The following is a 17,698-nucleotide window of genomic DNA, read 5'->3' on the forward strand; positions in this document are numbered from 1 at the left end:
TCCTCTGGTTCATCCTTGCCTACTTGTCTGTCAGTAGCTGAATTCAAACTGGACTTTGATAGCTAGGAACTGACACAGATATCAAGATTTTTATTTACTATGTGTACAGATTCAGAAATACCGCCTGCAGCTCTTTTTGGGATTTTAGGTTGTTCCTGGTTTTTCCCTTTCTCTTTGAAGGTAAGTCAGTCGCTCATTTATGAAACCACTTACAGAAAATTCAGTATGTTTTACATGGCAATTATAAATTTTTCTCTCTTTTGGGATTTCGAAAGCAAAGATTTCTTATAGAATTGAACTGTTTTATTTATGCAAGCAGTCATTTGCCATGTGGTAAGTTTGAAAACAGACTAAATAAATGGTTTGTGATGTAGTGGATAGTAATGATTAAGGCAAGGAAAATGTGGAGCTCTGCTTCTTAAACCACCCAGGGACCAGACCAACTCTTGAAGTTCCAGGTCACAGTTTGAAGATTTTTATGTGATTGTATTCACAGCCAGTCATTCTTTGTTTTCTCTTAGAATATTTGTTGTAAGAAATTTTGTTTTTCTTCTCCTGAGAAACATCTCAAAAAATGCACCCACCCTTTGCAAATGCACCCCCTACATTTCTTCCTCAAGTTGCTTTGAAGAGCAAGCATTGCTATTATTAGATTAACCATCACAGGGCTGCTGAGATACACACTGCTGTGGCATAGTCTCATAGAATAGAAGAGCTTTGCAGTGTGGGAGCTTTATAATGGGAATGGAAAATGCTTGCAGTACTGAAGGAACTTGTGATTTACATTTGATGATTTTTTTAGCCTCAAATTCACTGAGGGGATGTTGGCAAATCATGCTCATGAGTAAGTATGAATGGTCATGCCTAAACTTAAAATCTCATTTGAGAAATACAGAAATTTCTCACATTTACACAGTTCATCTAAACTAGGGGATTTTTATTCACATTGAACTAATATTGACCCCTTCTTTGTTTTTCTTGCCATTTTTTTTCCTTCTTCCTGTTCTTGCTTACTCACTTGCTCTAGCTCTTGCTTTCTGCCTGTGCCCCACCGCCTCTGCTTTAGAGTTGCCATGAGGTAAGCAACTCCCTTTGTGATATACAATGCTGCCACTAGGTCCAAACAAGGGCCAAGCAACCAGGGTCTAAAACTTCAAAAATTGTGAAGCTGATTATCAAAAATTCACTTGACAACAAAAACTGATTTGAAATGACAAATCTACTTGGAGTCTTTAACCACTTAGTGTGCACATCTTCATGTATTATTGCAAGGCTCTTAATGCTTGATTAGTAGGTATTTCCTAAGAACCCATTGGAATTGCCATGTAATACATAAGTTCCATTTTACCTTTCTAAAATGTAATACATTCTGACACACATAGAGCCCAGAGTTTCTAAGGAGGTATTTTGGACCTATAGCTTGTTCTGTAGCAAAATATATATATATATATATATATATATATATATTAAAGCTTAAATAAACAGTGTTCTCAACATGGATTGCTTCCTTTTAAACATTCCTTATGTGGAACCTAATGTTTTGTGAGACAATGAATTTTTTAAGGATGATTTTTTGGTTTTTGATGTTAGCTTTGGAATATAGATGTTTTCTATGTTAGGGCTAAACATCAAATGTTTTCCTGAAAGATGCTTATTATGAAGACAAAATTAACTTCATATAGAAAGGACATTTACCACTTTCTTAAAAGTAGTAAGACAACTTTATGGCTTTTAAAAGTAATGATTCAGGTGACCCACCTGTGGAAAGAGCATGCAACTAGTTAGCGTGCAGGGACTGTACATTGTGCTCTTGGTTTTAATGCTCCTGTTTCCTGTTGGGACATCTCCAAGGACACACTCATCACTGGATAAGGCTGTGGCGAAGATAAGCAGGACTGTCCCCTTATTTTCAAGCATGTCATCATAGAGAATACTGTTTCTCAGTAGTATTCTTTGTGTACAGTGTAAAGCATACCTGTACACATTTTGTGAATTCATGATCAATTCAAACTGGGAAAATTCAGCTCACGCTCATCCAGCAGGTGGCGCTGTGAAATAGGGGGTTATGATGGTGCAGCGTGCTACCTTGCTGCGCAAACCTAATTCTAACATTAGCAACTTACCATATAATTTTTGGCACTCAGTAATATATCAGTTGCCATTCTTGAAAACCTTCTAAAGGTTTGATTCCTTAAACAAATTTTGTGTAATTTCACATCTTCTGTAAAGCTGCTGCCTCCTTCACAATCAGCAGTGTCAAGGGCTCATGAGGTGAACATTTGCAGAACACTCTCTTTACATTAGCAGAGTCACAGAGGTCCTTTAAAAAGGTATAGTTCTTTTTTGCACCTGGATATTAAAATGGCCCCTTTCTTCCATTGGTGGGGAAGGCCATGTCCTCTTCATGCACATGTAGGCCTTATTACCTCTCCTGCCTAGGAAAGCATGCATTAACTAACTACTTAAATGAATTACCTAATTTGTGAAACAGCCTTAACTAAGCCAGCCATTAATGGCCTAGCTAATCTTCAGCTATTCTGTTCCAGACAAGCAAGTCATTAAGCAAAAAGGAAGATATTGCCTATTGTGTGTTGTAGAGCTTTCTTCCTAGAAAGATGCTTTCCTCTTCTCCTCTGATGGTGACATTTTGCTTTCTCATATACCACCCAGCTGATTCAGTGAAAAAATCTAAAGATCAGTGATTCCTTCAGGCTGTAGTCTCCTGGGGCACAAACAAGCTATGCTTATAAGAACTTTCATGGCTTTTTCATAGGCATTAATAGTTTCCTGGCACTGCCTATCAGGAAATGTTGTCATGGTCTGGAGGAACCAATAAAAATACAAGTAACCTGTTTTGACAAATCTCTTTTCTGCCAGAAATTTCAGAAACTGGTTGGGGTTGGGGCTAGAATAGAAACTCAGTCCATTTGCAAAGGCATATTCATAAATGTTTGGTTTTCCGAAAAAAGACACTATCTGCCAAGGGCATAATAGAGAGAAGACTAAAGCTATCAAGCTCATTATGACACAGTTTTTTAAAATATAATCTCACATGACAACTCAAGTGTATATTAGTAGATTTTTCTCAATTTTCCTTTTATATTTCAACCCTAATTCTTTACTCTTTTGACCCTTGAGTAGAAAACTGAATGCAATAAAAGTTAGCAACATTTGAGTATGGATGCACCCATGACATTGCCATAAGGAATGCAAAAAAGAGGCCATAGATTTGGATAACTATTACTAAATGGCTAACATTACATGTTCTTTGCTTACCTTTGTTATAAACCAGAGCACTAATCTGAATCCCACCTATGTGAGAAGTACTGAATGTTACCCCTAGAATGTTGTTTCAAATTGGGTTGCTTTTCTTTTCTTTCTTTTTTTTTTTTTTATTATGTATTTAGTACAGGGTCTGCAGGGTCTCACTGCATAGATCAGATTCATAGTGAACCTCCTGTTTTCAGCCCCCCAAACACTAGGATTACAGGCACGCATCACCATGCCCAGTCTCAGTTGTTGTCTCAGAGAGCCCGGGAGGCAGGGCTGGCACAGCATGCGGGATATCAAACCATGGTCCCTATGTCTGCCTAATCAGGCACTTTAATCTGCTGAACTATCTGGCCAGCTCTATTGGGTTTCTTTTCTTTTGTGGTGGAGGGTGTCAGTTGTTCCCACTTGCAAGTATTTTGGGGAAGTTGATCACCATAATATTAAGAGCATGAAGAATTCAGAATAAAACTGCTAGAGACATTGGAAATGATTCTTTGACCTTCTAACTAAAAGGTCAAATTACATTTTACATTTATTACATTTCCTGTCAGATTACATTTTTTTTATATTTTGTCATAATGAGCTGGTCAATCTTAAGATCTCTCTCTCTCTCTCTCTCTCTCTCTCTCTCTCTCTCTCTCTCTCTCTCTCTCTTTCTGTCATCCATAACAGACGGCTTCTTCTAATGGAAAATGAGAAGAAAATACATTTTCACACTAGTGCTGATTTGGAACTCTTTTTTTCCTAAAAACTGGAGTTTTAAGCACTATTGCTCTATTTTCCTAGCCAGTTTAGGCTTCAACCTAACTATCAAAGTTAGAAATTAACCTTGTGAATAGAATGTATGGGATTATAAGATGCTGGCCCAACCCCACCAAAAATTACCAATGAATAAAGGGTTCAAAGCAGCAAGATTGGGCTGGAGAGATGGCTCAGTGGTCTAAAGCACCTACTTGGAACAAGCTTAGCAAAAGCATCAGGGACCGCGGTTCAATCCCCCAGCACCACATGCCAGCCAGCCCCGCCCCCTGGTGGGCTGAGCTGGCCACACACTCTCTCTCTCTCTCTCTCTCTCTCTCTCTCTCTCAAATAAATAAATAAATAAATAAATAAATAAATAAATAAATAAAAAAAAAACAAAGCAGCAAGATTGTAGTCTTTCTCTCTTTGTGATTTTCCTTATTAAACTCCTTCCTGTGTAATACTCCCTTTTTGTATTGTGCTTTTAAGTTGCCTGATTATATAAAAATGTTATTTTTATAAATAAAGGAGAGCTATTTTGGTTTCTTCTTTTAAAACAAGGAGCTACTCTTTATTGGATGGAATAATACTGCAGAATTCTGCTTTATGTTAATTCTTTATAATTGTTTCCTTTTTCAGACGTATCACTAGGGAATAGTGATATGCTAGGGAAGTGGAGGGGAAAAACAAATTTTATCCTGATTGTTTCTTATCCATTCCATCTGTGAAAAGCCTACATTACTGCACAATTAGATGAGTATGATGGAGAAACTTTTAGTGAAGAGGACAGGCATGGACTGTTATGTAAGGAGAATTGCCTCTCGTGCTCCCTTCTAAGGTGGTCATCCTCTCCCATCTTCTTGTAGTCCTCTTCTTGAAAAATACAGCTGGAGTAGATAAAGTTTACTATCCCCATGCCAAATCATTCACTACAATTTGTATGAAAAAAGAGCTAGGTCAAATTCAAAAAAGTACAAAGGTGTAGGTCTTCCCATATGACTGTTCCCAGTCCAAGCTAGCCCATCTTTGATGGCCAGGACTCTGGCTAGAAGCCAGCTCCTGGCAGATCCTTCTGCACTCATGCTCAGGCCTTTTCCTCAGTCTGCTCTAAAAATGCCCTGTCCTAGCCAAGACAGCTCCTCCTGAAATGAGGAGGACTTGTCTAGCTTTCCCTTCTGACTTCGACTCTTATCCTCTTCTTCCTGCCAGCTGTTTCAGACTCTTGATTTCCTCCTTAAAGGGAATTTCTGTGACAGATATAACCCTGGAGAGGTGGTTAGAGCCCTCAAGGTTCATACTCATGTGCATCCAGCTGCATTACTTCTCAGGTGTAGACCAGTGACCCATCAACCATTTGTCCTCTGAAGACTTTGCCATGTCTGAAAATCACATTTTTATAATTTGATATCTTAGTCCAGACTGAAACTACAGTAGTTTATAGCACTACTTGTTTCTTGGCAACCTAGTGTGTTAGAATAAAACTTGTCTTTGCAACTGACAGGCAAAGACAGAAGACTCAGGCCTGTCAGTCTTCTGAGTGAGCAAATAAGACTCATCATCCTCATGAGTATCATATGAATAATAATTTAAGACAAAACATTATGCACTACACTGTGCACTAAAAACACACTGAGCTTGGCCACCACAAATCTTCTGAGCCAAAATTGTTCAGGTCTTATCTCCCCAAGCCTATGATTATTCACCCAGAAATACAGTGTGTCTAAAATTGATGGGAGAACATAATCTCAATGGATACTTGCCCCTGTTGTTTCCTTGCACTTCCAAATCCAGTCAAACTTGAGCATGTCCTTGAGAACTCAAGAGAGTTGAATCTGGCCAACTTCTGGCATCCCTCCTACATGTGTTCCTAACTGGGCAGTTTCTGATTTCCTCTTGTGACTGATTTCATCAGCTTCATATTTTCAGTGATGCAAATACCTTGCATTACTTTATAAAGCTGCCTCCTCTGGCATTTAATTTTAGCATCTCAACTTTCAAACAGCCTATCATTCCCCCTCAACCCAGCTCTATTTGTTATAGTCTTTTTTTGCAGCAATTAGGAAATCTTCACTGCCTTCCAGAAGTTGGATATTATATCTCTGCTGACATTCAGAATGTGTACTGGACAAAAATGGTATGATTTCAGTGACAAATTTGGGTTCTTGTGATAGAAATTGTATGGTCTGCAGGCAAAAACATTTACTATCAAGCCCATTATACAGCAAAACATTGCCAGTTTTCACATAAGTAAGGTGTACATTTAAGTAAAAATGAAGTACCTTTTTTCTGCAGCCTTTTAGCAAATATTTAGAGTGGAGACGATGTGAGAGAGTGACAGCATTTATAGCATAAGATAAATGAAAATAAATCTTGTGGGGTTTCCCTTCAAATCCTCAGTCCAAAACTAAAAATAAGGAAATTAGTCCCAAGGAAGGGACCAGCAAGATAGGGAATTCTATAAATGTCTTTGTTTTTTGTTTGTATGTTCGTTTGTTTTTTTTTTGTTTGTTTTGTTTTGTTTTATTGTTTTTGGATTTAGTTTAGTCGGGGTTTTTTTGGGGGGGTTGTCTTTTTGAGACAGGGTATTGCTATTCAGTTCAGGCTGGTCTTGGGTTCACTTTGTAGCCCAGGCTGATCTCTGAACTTGAAACAGTCCTCCTGCCTCAGCCTCCCCAGTGCTGGGATAATGTCTTCATTTTGATCCATTTTGTTAGATCTTTCTCAAAGAAGCCTAGAACGTTTTCAGTACTAGTACTAACCCTTAAGATATCCTAGGAAATAGACTACTGATCTCCCTAGTGATGTGACAGCCAGGGCTCTCTAACATTCAAGTAAAGAAAAGGGCACATGCAAGACAAGACCTCCCATTTGGTAACTCAGTGGGTCTTGACACCAAACTTTATTAAGAACCTTTCTATTCTCTTTTGAGCTTGGGCCTGTTTCCTTTCTATTTATTTAATTTATTTATTTATTCATTTTTAATGTAGTTGGTGCAGGGTCTCACTACACAGCACAGACTCGTAGTGATCCTCCTGTTTTCAGCCTCCGGGGCACTGGGATTACAGGTGTGCACCACCACGCCCAGTCTTGGTGGCTGGCTCAGTGTGCAGGCGGGAGGAGCAGGAGGTGCAGGGCCAGCACAGTATGTGGTGCTGGAGATTGACTCCTGGTCCCTGTGCTTGCCAAGCAGGCGCTTAATCCTCTGGGCTATCTACCGACCCCTCTTTCCTTTTAAAACTTAAAATTCAGCATTCATTACCGTTCTACCCTTTGGTTGCAAGCTGTCCTTCTCACACACAGAGGAAGTAATGGCTTTCCTGTTTCCTTTCTGGGGACCTTTTGCACACTGTGGTTCTCCTTTTTTCAGTATTACATGTAAGTAAAAGCAAGTTGTCTTCCACAGTTTACTGTGGTGCACAGTTTGTAGGGGCTATTTTTTTCCGTTCCTCCTGCACAGCTGGAAAATATGAGGCAGATCCTGTTTATGTATGCTGTAACCTCAAAAGGAGCTGATAGGCTGCTGTCGTTAAAGAATCCGGAGCTGTTTATCCTGCAGTAGAATTCCAGAGCTCTAAATCTGAAAGCCCCTGAGGCCTGCAGCTACAGACCTGTGAGGAGCCCTTTGCTGCTTTCTTCAGGCTGCTGCAGATGCAAGGGCAGTTTCTGAACCTGCTCCCTGTGCTCTGGAAACAATAAGGTGTCACTGTTGTAATTTTATTAAAAATCAGTGACCCTCTTCTTTTGTATTAACTTTGTTCTCTGAAATACGTTTTACCAAGATCTTTTTCAATCTAAAATATAACTTAAATGCATATGTTCCTTCCACCATGGATTTTTTTGTCATGTTCATAAATACTTTCACAAATTCATTCAGTAGCCAGTGTCTTAGACAAATTCTAAGAAAATGAGTTTTTTTTTGATAGACAGATAGCAATGAGACAGTTTCTTTTTTCTTTTTTTTTTTTTTTTTTTTTTTCTGAAAAAAAAAATACTGTGCTTTGGGAATATATCCTATGAATCTCACTGTCCAGTTTTTTAAAATTGCATTTTATACTTATGCCGAACAATTGATTTTTTTGTTTTTACAATAATGATCTTTCTTAAAAGGCTGTGTTTTATATGCATACAGCTATTTCAGCCTCTATATTTTTCAAGATAAATTTTGTTCGTTAATGTTGCTTCTAGTTTTTTAATTTTTGTTTTTGTATTTTGTTTTGTTCTGTTTGTTGTAGTAGGGATTGAACCCAGGACTGAGTTACATTCCCAGCTGAGCTACATTCCCAGCTCTTCTTACTTTCACTAAGTTGCTCTGGCTGAGCTACAGTTTGTAATTCTCCTGCCTCAACTTTCTGTAGCATTAGAATTGCACCAGTGGCGTACTATGCCTACCTGTTCTCCTTTTACTTTTGGTTAAGGGCAAGCCCAGATTCCCCTTTTAGGGATTATACTTTATAGAAACCATCAAGCTGAGGAGTGGACAACCTGAAATACACTTAGATAAGCTTTTTCTAAAAAAGGCTATGTCACTGTAACGTAGCTAATTTTCAAATAAAAGATTCTTAATGAGATGAAAGAACTACTTAGAACATGCCAACTGCTGCCACGGAAATAGGAACTGAGAGGAATCAAAGTCTGATTCTCATTCCTGTGACCTTCACTTTATTGGAGAGAAAATAATGGAAGGAGTATATGCAATAAAGTTACATTTCAGATTGGAAAAGGACCATAATTGGTTCTTCAAACTAAATCTCCTCTAAAAAGTACCCTTTCCTTGGAAGCTTTATCATACTTTTTCCCAACAGTCAAATGTAAAAGAACATGTAAGTTAAAAGTCAAAAGTGTGAATAAGGACCAAAATGTATAATAAATATTGTGAAATAGTTAGAATATATTCAAATGAGAAGGAAAACTAGGAAGAGGAGAGGGAGGAGAAGAAGGAAGAAAAAGGGCAGGAGTGGGGAGAAGGAAAAAATGGAAACTAAGCTTTTATAAATAGGGAAGAAGATTAAAGAGAGGGTGGGAGAATAGAAAAAGAATCAAGGTATATCATGTTCAGGTACAAATTCTCAATGATTGAGATCATTATGTATACCTAAAATGTACCAATAAACTTACTTTTTAAAAAATCAAGGTATGTAAAAGGTGATGGAATTCTAAAACTCACACAGTTATGAAAATAGGAATTTGAAAGATTTGTCTTAATTTAAAACTCTCGAGCTGGGTATGGTTGCATATACCTATAATCCCAGCACTCAGAATCCTGAGGCAGGAAGATTGCTGTAAATTCAAGGGCTACATAGTGGGCTACCTAGTGAGTTCTCTCTGTATGTTTTGGCAGAAAGAGTGAGATGGACTCAAGAGCCTTTCCAGTCAGACTGTGTGTATGTAGTTTTTATTCCAGCCTAAGGAAAGGCTAGTTTACTTCTGCTTTACTCCTCCTGCTTATAATTTCTTCAAGTTTTTGCTTTTACTTCCTATGCCTGTGTTCTCTATTTTCTTTTGCTCTACTTCTCTACTTTCTTTCTTCTTTTCTTATGCAAGAATTACATGAAGCAACATCTAGAAGATGAATTAAGTTCTCAGAAGAGTCATACAACACTGTAATAACTGATCTGTAAGAGCAATTTATAAATTTGGAGAGTTTCATGCAATAGTAGTGATAGCCTTGGACAAGAAACCACTGTCAGTTGGTCCTTAACCTTGGGAATTGGGCCTCTGGCCTTCCTTTTCTATACAATGAGGCCCTTAAACTCTTAGCTTTCTAGCTTAATCCCCTTGGTTATTAGGATCCAGGAGGTTGTAATTGGAGCCTGGAAATCTTCATTTCAAGCTCTCCAGGCAATTCCAGGTTAGGTGGCACCTACACCTCACTTGACAGAAAACTATGCCATCTCTAAGATCTCTTCCTCTCTAAAATTCTGTGATCATAAGTCTTCTTTCAAATATACAACTTTGTTCAATGGTGGTACTTCCTGGAAATTTACCATTTCTTCTGCCATATGTCTTACTAAGAAATACATTTGTTAATTATCTTACCTGGAAAATACTTAAAATGTAAGCAGTAATTTTAGTCTGCTTCATTCCTTTAATCTCTCATCATGTCTATCTCTCTAAATACCGTTTACCCTATAAAGCTGTCTCAGATACTTTTAATCTTGAAAGAATGTTCAGTGCCAAAGGAGAAGCCCAGGGGCTGGGGACATAGCTCAGGGGCATAAGTTCCTGCCTGGAATGTACAAGATCCTGTATTCAGTTCCCGGTACCACACACACACACACACACACACACACACACACCCTTAAATTAAAGGCCGGCCAAATAGCTCAGCAGATTAAAGCACCTGCAAGCAGGCACAGGGGGCCAGGGGTTCGATCCCCAGGCCTGCCATTGCAGCACCACCACCACCACCACCACCCCCCTCCACCCGGGCACACTGAGGCAGCAACTGAGACGGCGTGGTGGTGCGTGCCTATAATCCAAGCTTTTGGGAGGCTGTAAACAGATGGATCACTCTGAGTCCAATCTAGTAGTGAGACCCTGAACACTCTGTAGACTCCTCAAAAAAAAAAAAAGAAAAAAGAAAAAGAAAAAGACCAAAGGAGAACCCCATGTGCTCACACTCTTCGACCCACCTGAGTTGTTTTTACTCACCCTTTGGGAAAAAAAAAATACAGATGCACAATTATCAGCATTTGCCAAAGCCCTCTGTTGGGCAGCTTGACATTCATTCTTATGATTTATTATATTCATTTTACATTGCAAAATTATGTTAATATGTGGGTTACAATATCCAGTTGCTTTGGACATGCTTTCAAGTGTCTTCTACCCTCTGAAGGTCAGTCTTCTGAGTTATTTTTTCCTAGACACTGTACTTCATTGTATTTTCCCAGATTGAACTCATCATGTACTTTACTATATAATTTTTTAATCTCCATGGATCCATTAATATTGTTTGGCCTCACCTCTATCTCTTACCATTTCCACATTTAGTGTCATCTAATGAACTTGTGAAAATAATTTTCACTGTGCTGTTTCGATCATTATAAAGTTGGTTAATAAGACCTTTTAAACAGTCTGTGCATTATCCAGCTTTAGTTAGTGTTTTATAGCTCTACTATGTTTTGTCCTTGCATTTTGTCCTTTATAGTTAAAAACACAATATAAAGGTTATTTTTCAACTTACAGTTTAGATAGGAAGTATCTTTCCCCAGAAAATTCTTCACTGTACTGGCCTGAGTACACTTAGGTAAACTTGTTTAGAGATTCTGTTTAGGTCTTCCAAGGTCACAAACAGCTGTGTTTTGAGTTTTTCATCCTTTGAAAGAAGAATAGATGCTTCGATAGCTCTTATTTAACCTACAAGACCTCAGGAAAACCAAACACACGTTATCTATGGATTCCAACCATGTGGCAACATACCACCATGCAGAACCCATTTGAGCTTCCAGACAACAATGCATGGTGTGTCTTAGAAATAGACTGATTAGGTGACTAAAACCATCTTTATCTCTTTTTTTCTTTTTTATCTCTTTTGGCCTGAGAAACAGAAATGTTTGTATCTCAGTCAGACTCTTCTAGGACAGCAACCACATTCAAAGACAAAAATAGTTAACAAAAAGTTATTTAGAGATTAGGCTATGGCTGGTAGGCTGATTTAGCCCCCAAGAAGTCATAGCATACAAAATTAATGTGTCTCATTTAAGATAAGGAAGACATAAGAAAATGGAGAAAAAAGAGGAAGTACAAGGTAGTCCTCATTCCCAAGAGCATAGACTTAAAAGGTGCATTCACTGAGAATAGTAGGAAAGTTTTAAAATAGAGATTGAGGATACTTTGTTTCATTTACTCAGCCTCTAAAACACAATGTGAATAAATATAGTGTCCCACTAACAGTTTATTGCTTAGTTTTTCTTGTGTTTGCAATTGGGCAGTTGTTAAAAAAAAAAAATAATAGCATGTGATAGTTTAATAGCAACTTTAAGCCAGCTGTGGCGATGCATGCCTGTAATCCTAGCACTTGAGAGGCTGAGGCAGGAGGTTCTCTGTATGTTTGAGGCCAGTCTGAACTACATAGTGAGACTCCGTCTCAAAAATGAATAGCAATTTTACTTCTACAATTTTGGACATAAATAGCCTATTAGTGTAAATAGTCAGTACTACTTCTAACAACAAAAGTAAAAGAACATAAAATTAACTTATCAAAAACTCAAAATAACAGTTCTTATTAAAATAAGCACAAAACTTACAACTTTAATGTTGACTTATTTGAATTTGTCCAACAGTTGTTCAGTCCAGAGCAAATGCAAAGTCTGTCTAAATTTTTGATTTTAGTTCTAAAATGTAGAATTATGATTAGTATATAGTAGTTGTTTTACTTTTCTATTGCTACATAACAAACCACTTCAAAACATAATGATTTAAAATAGTAATTTAGCTGGATATGATGACACTCATCCCTAAACTCAGCACTTAAGAGGCTGAGGCAGGAGGATTACTGTGAATTCAAGGCCATCCTGGACCACATAATAGTTCAAGTCAGCCTCTACTACACAGCAAGGCCTTGTCTAAAAAATGAAACAAAAGAAAAAAATCTCAATAATTTATTATTTACTGAATAAGTAGATCCTAATAGAATATGGCCCTGATTTTTCTACCACAGTATTCAGCAGAGGCTAAGCCTAGAGTGCTAAAATGAAAGCTGCCAGGGCATTTTGAGGCTTATAGGTCATGATAAAGACATTTTTGTTTTCTGTTGGTCAGAGTAGTCATAAATCCAGCTTAGATTCAAAGGTAAGAAAATAATCACAGGATGAATCGTAGAGTGTTTGTGGCCAACATTAATATAAGTAGATGTTTGGTTGCACTGAAGTGATGTTTATATTATCACTTATAGAAAATTTACCGAGTAGTTCATGAAAAATAAAAAAAGATATTGCATTACACTGGCAAAAAAAGTTTTTTGGTCGTTGACTAGATATATCCTATGTCATTTTTGGTTATTTAGAATTCCTTGTAAGGATGTGGAATTAGTTGTCCAAGTTGTTCTGATTTTGTCTTCATTGTGAGGTTTATTATAGTAAATGACATTAGGTCAATTCTAAGAACATTTGATGTCTATATTCACATTTTAGAACAAAAATTAATCCTCTGCAAATCCCAACTTGGCTGAGGGCTTCTGCCATTTTACAATTTCTATGCCTCAGTATTCTCACAACACACAAAAAAAATTAAATCTAAGGTTGATATCTCTATTACTTAGAAAAGTAGCAGATAAAATAGATGTGATTGTGGGGCGGAGGGGAATTGCTGTTCCTTTTTTTTTTTTTCTATGCTTTTTTTTTTTTTTTTTGGTAAAACTGGGGATAGAACTCAGGACCTTGCGCTTGCCAGGCAATCGCTTATTCCACTGAGCTATCTCCCCAGCCCCTATGTTCCTTTTTTCTTTTTATTAATGTACATTGAACTCACATAATGATATCATAGTCCATTTTCTGTTGCTATACCAGAATGCCTGAGACTGAGTAACTTATTAAGAATAAGGATTTATTTTGCTTCATGGTTCTTGAGTCTAGGAAGCCCAGATTATGCAGCTGCGCATCAATTCATGCTAGGAGGCAGCATGATAAACAGGCAAGGGTAAATGAAGGGAAAAGGGAGCTGAAGTACAATTGAGATCCATTCCCATAAGAAAAAGCAGCGATCCCCTCCACCCCTTAAGCCAGAGTCCTCTGCCCCATAATCTAGACAGTTCCCACTCACCTGGCCCCCTCCCAACAAGGCTGCATTGAAGAATTAGAATTCAGACATCTGAGCTTTTAGAGAGGCACTCAGGCCATTATATATGGGTAATACAGCCTTCAATTTCTCTGACATGTTGAGAAATATATAAAACACAATTTGAAGATAATTTTATGCAACTCAGAATTTACCACTTAAGAAATTAAACTCATCATAAACTTAAGTCTCATCTTTGGGTCTTAACATATCCTCTTTTAACCTATATTCCATGCCTCTGCAAGATAATGTAGGCATTCCTCCTGAAGCTCACCTAAACTAGCTTAGGGAGGGGAAACGTTCATAACTGTACGCATCTGACTTTCCTTGAGCAAACTACCTTCTTACAATTTCTCAAGCTTTAGTGAGTATGGAAAAAAACCCAAGAAAAGTTAAAATGCAAATTCATAGGAGTACCCCAAACTCTTTTTTTTAAGCTAAGTTTATTGGTACATTTTAGGTACATGAAATGTTCACATTCATCATAGGGAATTTGTACTTGTATGTGATAATCATTGATTCCTTTGTTTCTCCCCTATTCCTAAACCTCCCTTTAACCCTACCTCCCTTGCTTATTTACAAAAGCATTGTTTCCTTTTCTCATTTTTTCTTTTTCCTTTTTTCCTTCCCTTCTCCTCACTCCCTGGTTCCCCTTTCCATTTGAACATTTTCTAACAATACACTAATGGTTAATTGCACAATATCTGTTACACATTTTGGTCCTTATTTATACTTTCAGTTTCTCACACGGGAGAAATAATGCAATATTTACACGTATGTGTCAGACTCATCTCACTTTTAAGAGTATGGTCTTAAGGTGCATGTCTCAAGTTTATCCTTCTTTGTGGAAATGTCTAGAAATGTCTCAAGTTTATCCTTCTTTGTGGACTCAGCTAATTCTTTATTTGCATCAGTGCTAGGAGGCTTTTGAGAATAGGAACATTTCACAAGTTAATTATTATCCAGATAAGGCATAGACTGACTTTTCTTCTTGTTCATATTTTGGGATCAATGTGTATGCTCTCCTGACATTGTTGCCAGAACAGTCCCTTTGAAAAAAGCCTATACTAGTATGCTGAGATTAATTTAGCGTAATAAGTGGCATTTTGGTGTGTGTTTACAAAAGATGAGGAACCCCATATTTGTTTTTCTTCATTTGCCTCATCAAGAAATGTCTATTGAGCATATTGTATGAGGAAGGTATTGTTCTAGGTACTGTCAATAGCTGACATTATATCATTTAGTCTCGCTGATATTTCTAGCCCCTCATTTAATATTCCTCTTTTTATTATCTAAAGAGAATACAAAATTTTTTTTAATTGGAAACAATACAGAACTTCACCAAACAAAATAATAGGAATTCAACAGTGGTTACTGTATTGTGCAGTGTTGTATTCAAATTAGTTGTTCAGACTACTGGATTTAAGTATGCAAAATTGGCTTTAAAAAAGTTATAAGAAATTTAAAAGGATAAGAAAACATAATTTAAGCATCAACTTCTCACCTCTGTAGACCAGCAGAAATCATCAGTATAATTATGCAAGCCATCCTGTATACAATACTCCTCTACTTAGGAAACTATTTTTTATTGTCAACAATAAAGAGGGAAAACAAATGGCTTACCTTTCATATAAAAAGGCTATATAGGGCCGGCCAAATAGATTCAGTGTATTAAAGCACCTGCTTAGGCATATGCAGCAGCCAGGGTTCAATCCTATGCCAGCCCCGCCCCCAGGGCGCACTGAGAAGGTGTTCGAGACTGGTTGTGGTGCCGCACACCTGTAATCCCAGCTCTTGGATAGCTGAACACAGGCAGATCACTACAAATCCAATTTGCGTACTGAGACCCTGTAGACCATATACTAAAATACAAAAAAAAAAGGCTATATATACCATCATTTATACTATTCAGCCAATACACCAATGGTTAATATATGTCTTTGAAGACCTTATAATATTCTTTTTTTTTTCAAAGTTTTATTGATAAACAGCAATGAGATAGTTTCAAATCAAATCGGAAGTACAGTTTCAACAAATAATACACTGCATATATTATTCTTAGTGGTTAATTGCTGTACAAGATGCGGACTTGTGATCCTATTTACAAACTTCATTAGAACAAATCCCTCTATTCATTAAGAGAATACAACTATATATCTATCCCAACCTCTTTGAATACACAGATACAAAATGGACATTCATCTGTATGCCCCATTTTTTCTAAGTTCCGTTATTGAATATTATAGGTGTGTAAACTCAGCAAAATATTCTAAAAGAGTCCAGTAGCCCATAATAGCCTTGGGTCTTCTGTTTAACTGGCAATGTCAGAAATTATTGACCTGAGTCCCCCACAGCTCAACTTAACAGCATGGCTTTATTTCTTATATTTCGACTTCATACTTTTCTACTGGATGGTTAAGACCAAGGTAAAGCAGGACCTATGCAACAAGAGTTGTAGCTTTTTGGTCTGAGAAGGTCAGTGAAATGCCCTCAGGATTTGTCCTGAGATCCTGTACCTCAGATTGTAGAACCTTTATCAGTGCAGCCATGTGGATGAGTCACGGCCATTGCTTGGCCAATGTGCTCTCTGTGAAAGCCTGAGAGAGTGTCTTCTCCCCATGTGACTCTCCTGAGGCCCACTCTACGTCATCAATCACTTTCCTCTTTGGCCCCATAATCTTCTTGATCAGAAAATTTGGGACACTACCGAGGTACATGACGTTACAGTACAAGTTCTCATATGTCCTGAGTCTTAATTGACCTTAGAAGGCTAGGGCCAAAATGTTGGCTTTCCTTGTATCCCTCCTTTTTCTCTAATTTTGGTCTGCAAACTTAGGTTGTTAACCATCCAGAAGAAAAGCTTATTGTTATTATCAAACGATTTGGACTATCAATCTTAACCTCACTATCTCACTGCATTTCAAACATCTTAGGCATAATAAGGAACAGGTATTTTTCATCAAGTATTGATATGTTGAACTTTAAGTCCCTACATAATATGATAATAAAACATTTAAAAATTAGATTATATTTTAAAAAATAGGATAAAGAATTCTATGCTTCTCATGTTTGCACATAAGTCCAAAAATCTCACCGTATACAACCTTGAAGCAGGACAGTCCCACAATATTCCTTTTCCTGTCTCTTGCTTTCATTCACCACCCACTTCTTCTTGAACATCCATCTACCCGAGAGACATCTTAGCAGTAGCATATAATATTCTTTGAAAACCTGATGTCATGTTCTTAGGCAGGCTTTCATCATATTTCTGAATACTGATTGCACTTGGCAGTTCTTGTATTCTGTGTATATTTGTATAGAAAGACCTCTTTGTGGATAGTTTAGCGATAGTTTAATGGCTTGTTAAGATTTCTGTTTTGTAGATAGAATTTTGCAATTTGGCTTCTACACCCTAATTGTTGCCTCTTTAAAGCCTGCCTATTCTTATAGCTTGATTTTATTAGTGGAACAATCATGAAAAGATCTATAGGAAGTGAATCTTTATATACATTTATAACAGTAAATAATATAATATATACAGGGATAGTCAATGTATGCTACTATGTCACCTTTTTATTGTTTTTATTATTAGTGTCTTTTATTCTTTGTTTTAAGGAAGGGTTTCCCAGTAGTAACACTATTGGTATTTTGTGCTGGATAAAACTTGGTGTCAAGGATTATCCTGTGCATTATAGGATGGTCAGCAACATCCTTGGCCTTTACCAATTTATTAAAAGATACCATAGCCACACTTTCTATTGTAACAATCAGAAACATATCGAGACATTACTAAATGTCCCTCTGAGACACAATCACTTCTAGGGGCCAGGGAGATGGCTCAGTGGTATAAGCGCTTCCCTGGCAAGCGCAAGGGCCTGAGTTCAATCCCCAGTTCAGAAAAAAAAAAAAA

At 37.4% G+C, this 17,698-nt stretch overlaps 2 protein-coding genes across 5 annotated transcripts in view; one reads left to right on the forward strand and one right to left on the reverse strand.

The window, feature by feature from the left end:
- Cmss1 (cms1 ribosomal small subunit homolog (yeast)) overlaps nucleotides 1-17,698 on the forward strand; it is a 427,095-nt gene that overhangs the window by 289,374 nt on the left and 120,023 nt on the right. The gene's annotated exons all lie outside the window — the stretch shown is intronic.
- Filip1l (filamin A interacting protein 1 like) overlaps nucleotides 1-17,698 on the reverse strand; it is a 311,808-nt gene that overhangs the window by 257,162 nt on the left and 36,948 nt on the right. The window contains exon 1 of one of the 4 annotated variants that reach the window (XM_023721225.1): nucleotides 11,198-11,325. The exons of the other annotated variants lie outside the window; for them this stretch is intronic. The gene's annotated coding sequence lies outside the window, so the exon portion shown is untranslated. Of the gene's footprint in view, nucleotides 1-11,197; nucleotides 11,326-17,698 lie in introns of those variants that run through there. 4 annotated transcript variants of the gene reach the window in all.

Source organism: Octodon degus, unplaced genomic scaffold (genome assembly GCF_000260255.1).
Source record: "Octodon degus isolate 3935 unplaced genomic scaffold, OctDeg1.0 scaffold00081, whole genome shotgun sequence".
Lineage (NCBI taxonomy): Eukaryota > Metazoa > Chordata > Mammalia > Rodentia > Octodontidae > Octodon > Octodon degus.